This window comes from Sphaerodactylus townsendi, linkage group LG04 (genome assembly GCF_021028975.2).
Source record: "Sphaerodactylus townsendi isolate TG3544 linkage group LG04, MPM_Stown_v2.3, whole genome shotgun sequence".
Lineage (NCBI taxonomy): Eukaryota > Metazoa > Chordata > Lepidosauria > Squamata > Sphaerodactylidae > Sphaerodactylus > Sphaerodactylus townsendi.
The window spans coordinates 154212627-154217582 of record NC_059428.1 but is presented as its reverse complement, the minus strand read 5'-3'; positions in this window follow the sequence as shown (position 1 = coordinate 154217582).

Below are 4956 nucleotides of genomic sequence, written 5' to 3'. Positions count from 1 at the left end.
CAGCTTTGTTTTGCTTGGATCTTGTTTGATAACTATTACATGACCTAGGTGCCTGGGCAGGGGCGTAAGGAGGCAAACTGGAGCCCTGGGCAAAACATGAGTTGGATGCCCCTCCCATGGGCGGCCACCTCACCACGACCAAGAAAATTTTGTTTCCCATCAGGTCATTGGTGCCTTTAGCCCCCCCCCACACCCCGCTCCCCCAGGACCGCCAGCCCCCCGCCCGTCCTGATCGGGTGCCGCAGCTGAAGAGAATCTGCCCCTCGGGAGAGCCCCCCGTCCCTCCCCTGGATCACGCCACGCTGACCGCTGCCTTCGCACGAAACCGCACGTGGATGTTATGGTGGGATTCCGCCAACTTCCCAAGTCTCTTTGAGCTTGGCAACCCGTTTGGACAATGGAGCCGAGAGCCCCCTAGAGCGCCACCTTCACACGAGGCCCCACGTCGAGGTTGTGGCGTGTCCGAGCCTCTTTGGGCAGGGGAGACGCTGGGGGTGCTGCTGCTGCCCTCCAGTGGCCAAAGGTGTGAATTACAAGCGCAACCCCCTCCCACACACACACACGCGGCATTTCTCAGGTTATAGCTGCTATCATGTGGCGTGTTGGGGCCTCTTTGGGAACGGGAGCCGCTGCGGAGGGCACCCCGAGAGCGCGCTAAGGCCGCCTGAGAGCGTGGTAGTGCTGCCCGAGATAGTGGTAACGCTGCGGAGGGTTCCCGAGAGCGTGCTAAGGCTGCCTGAGAGCGTGGTAGCGCTGCCCGAGATCATGGTAACGCTCCGGAGGGTTCCCGAGAGCGTGCTAGCACGCTCTCCGGCAGCGTTAGTCCTACTGCAGCAGCACATGTACGTCCTGTCCTGCGGCGGATCCAGCAGCTGGAAGACGAGGTGAAGAGAGTCCAGAACAACAACACCCTGCGAAAGTAAATTTGGGTTTTGTTTTCCTTGGAAAGCTGGTTTGTGGGGGTCCTCCCAGCCTCCCCTGTCCTCAGGTGGGCCCCCCTCAAAGACCTTGTTATAGAAGGGGTTCCGCCATTGCCGCATTGGGTGCCTGTGGTCCCTCTTTCCCTGGTTCTTCCAGGAAAACGTGATTCAGGGCCCCAGACGGCTGCGTCTTCTCTGGTGGGAGCTGGGCTAAGTTTGAGCTGGGCTCCAGCTCCAGAAAGCGTAGTAAGGATTGCTGAGATCTCTTGGGTGAAGTCCAGGCTGTGCCTTGTCAATGAGAAAGGGCCCGGCATAGAAACCTCTTGAGAATCATGCCCTGGGCATGCTCTCCTGTCCTCGAACTACAGAAGTAACCCTACGTATGCTACCTGGACTAAGCAGATTGCAATCACAGTCCCTTCCCTTCCCCACAAGAGGCACCTTGTGAGGTAGGTGGGACTGAGAGAGTTCCCAGAGAACTGTGACTGGCTCAGAGTCACCCAGCAGGCGTCATGTGAAGGAGTGGTTCACCAGATATGAGTTTGCCACTCATATGGAGGAGTGGGGAACCAAACTCGGCTCTCCAGATTAGATTCCTCTACTCTTAACCGTGACGCCACGCTGACTCTCAAAAGGAACTTGGTCTTCCGTGTGCCCTGCCATTCACAGCAGTATTGAGTTAGATTCCTTGTTATGAGCTTTTCAACAATGCTAAACAATCTGAATGTGACATTTGGTTGCAAAAATATCAGCACTGGCAACATCAGCACTCCCAGAACGCAAGTGAGATCTCTCAGCAACGCAATCTGAGATCTCTCAGCAACGCATTTCACTCTTGCCTGGCGAGAACAGAACAGGAGAGAGCTACTCCACTTCTATAATTTCCCCCTCCAGTGGCAGCGCTGAAACAAAAAATGAGCAAACCTGGGGCCACGCGAGTCAGAGTGCTCGGCTTCCAATATATTAAGTATCCCAAATTTATCATTTGGGCTCATTCTTGCCCCGGGGCTCAAGATCATGGGTGTGATTGTGGGTGCAGACTGGTGGAGTTGGAGGGGCTAACTCAGTGATGGCGAACCTTTTTGATACCGAGTGCCCAAATTGCAACCCAAAACCCACTTATTTATTGCAAAGTGCCGGCAATTTCACCTGAACACTGAGGTTTTAGTTTAGGAAAAAACAGTTGCCTCCGAGGCATGTGTTACTTGGGAGTAAGCTTGGTAGTAGTCGGTGGCGTTGCTTTGAAGCAACCGTGCCACTCTTCCAATGGGTGAATCACGACCCTAGGAGGGTTTACTCAGAAGCAAGCCCCATTGCCAGCAACCGAGCTTACTCCCAGGTAAAGGATCGCGCTTTAGTTCTTTCCATGAAAATCAGTTGGGTTTAACAGCTCTTAACAGGGTTACCTACACTGCTTCCCCAAAATTAGGTCTTAGGTTTAATGCCAATAATCAAGCCCAGTGGCCCAGGCCAGCCTAGATGGGGGGTGGGGGGTGGGAGCGACTTTGTGGATGCCCACAGAGAGGGCTCTGAGTGCCACCTCTGGCACCCGTGCCATAGGTTCGCCACCACTGGGCTAACTCCTTGTAAAAATCCCTCCACATTTGGGTGGGCTGAATCCTAGCATGCAAAGCTCTGCTTGCTCCTGTTAACAGAGCGCGTTGTTTATAAATACTTACTTAAGACCTTTGTCAACAGAAGTTGCTGTCTTGCTGCAGACTGATTTCTGTCCCTTGGCATGTTCACTAAAACTGAGACACTGTTCTAATTCTTTTTCCCAACTCTTTGTGCTAGAAGCCAGGAGAGGAAATTATCATTCCAGCTTTATTTTTGAAGTTGTGCTGTTGATACTGGCATCTTTACAATGTCTAAGTTAACAAAGACTGAGAGTATAGGGCTGATGCATTCAAGTTACTGACACCCTTCTGTGTCAAAGAGCAAAGCAAATGCAGGAAAGTTGGCATCCTTTGTCACAACAAGGGAATTGCGTGTCTGATTCTAAAAGGTTACATCCCATCTGTGCCACACAACAAGAAATGGTAAAGAGGGGGCACCAATTTGCCCTCGGCGTCCTCCTTTTTTGATTACCAAAAATGCAGCCCTTTTTTACTCCACTCCAACATTGCAGAGCAGAGTCCCGGAAACAAACCAGTGATTGCTAAAACTCCCTCGAAAGAGTCTTCATCTTAATTGAAACAGCTCAGTTGCCATGCAGTAGATTCCGTGGCAGAAATGTTGTTCTGGCAGAGCTGTGCTTTTTTCTCTCAGATCTTGAACTTTGCTGTACAGGAACGGAGGTGTTTGAGCTGTGTTTATGCCTGCATGGGGGTAAAGGGTGATTGGGAACGATGGGCCAACGTTTCTTTCAAGGATGTGAATCTGCTGTGATTGAGCACTAAGAACACCAGTGGTCCGTGCCCACTTTGTAAAAATGACTGGAATAAAGGATGCAGCCGCTGAATACAACCCAGTCAGGTTGAGGGAAAGGGGCAAACCAGCTGAAGAGTTGTAAGCCAGACTTTGCATCTTTTGTTCAATCGCTGGACCCGATCCAGCTATAACCACTGTTCCAACCTGGAACCTGTGGAAGGAGCTAGTGACAGTCCATGAAAAAGGAGCTAAGCCGTACTGCACTGTAAGTAAAGGACTTTGAGACTTCTGATTTGCATTAACTCCTAGCTAATTTGGGCAGGGCTGGGTGGGGGAACCGAGAGAGAAGGCCAGTGATAGACTGAAAATGATTTTGGAATGGCCTCAACTTGATTTTTAGCTGGGGGCTAAACCAACCTGTCTCCCATCCCTTCACCTGTTCCAGCTGGGAACCCAGGGCAGCACCTCAAAGGGGTATTTCTTTCATCTGATCTTGCTGAAAGACAAGATGGCACAAACCGGACAAGCTTGGCGCTTTCTATGAACTGTTGTGGTAACTGTTTGAACCAAGGATCTAAAGTGTCTCTGAGCGGAGGACCAAAAAGTCACCCATATGAAAGAGACCATAAAACACCATAAAAACAATTGGTTATAAACTACCCACTGAACTCTAGTCTAAATTACAAAATTACAACCTTTCCCATTCTCTGCATTGTATTTGGCAATAAATTATCCAATTCGTGTCAATTTTTTTGCTAAAAAGTTTACTAAAATATAAATCTCTTCTATATAAATCCCACTAAACATTCCCTTCTCACTAGACACAGTGTGTAACAGACTTCTCTCTGTGATACACCTCTGAAGATGCCAGCCACAGATGCAGGTGAAACGTTGGGAACAAGATCTACCAGACCACGGCCACTGAGCCCAGAACCCCCCCCCCCCAACCAGTTGAATTCGGTTGTGAAAGCCTTCAACAATACATAAATCTCTTAATTTACCTATCCAATCATGTAAGCTAGTGAAAATCAACCTTGCAGCAGCGATTGTATGAAAAACTCTAATCCTTTGGTCTGTGGGAAAGTTTAGCAAATAAATTAATAAAAGGGATTCTGGTGCAAATGGAATTCCTACTATCAGATCGAAGTTCTTACTATCAGATCCCCTGAAGATGCCAGCCACAGATGCAGGCGAAATGTCAGGAGAATGCTGCTAGAACACGGCCATACAGCCCGGAAACCACACACCACCCCAGTGATTCCGGCCATGAAAGCCTTTGACAATACAAATGGAATTTGTTTTTCCAAATCAGTTGATAGAATTTTCACTGTTTGTGAATTCAGTAGGACAATTAACGTTTATCAGCACTTTTGACATTTTTCTTTTGTGGATATTGTATAGAAGATGGAGTATGTACGGTTTCTCTCTTGTGATTTTTTCCTGCATAGGTGACACAGCAAAACACAGTGTTGTTATTTTGAGATAATGAAGACATTCGGGACCACAGGACACGATTGATCTGATGTTCTGTTTTGAAATAAGTGCTGTATAACCTGCACACTGTGTGTGTATAGATAGAGTTATTGTATATATAGAGATAAAAGTCTTAGGTATACATAGGGTAGATAGATTGACTTACACAGAGGATTTAGCTGTAGCTAGTACG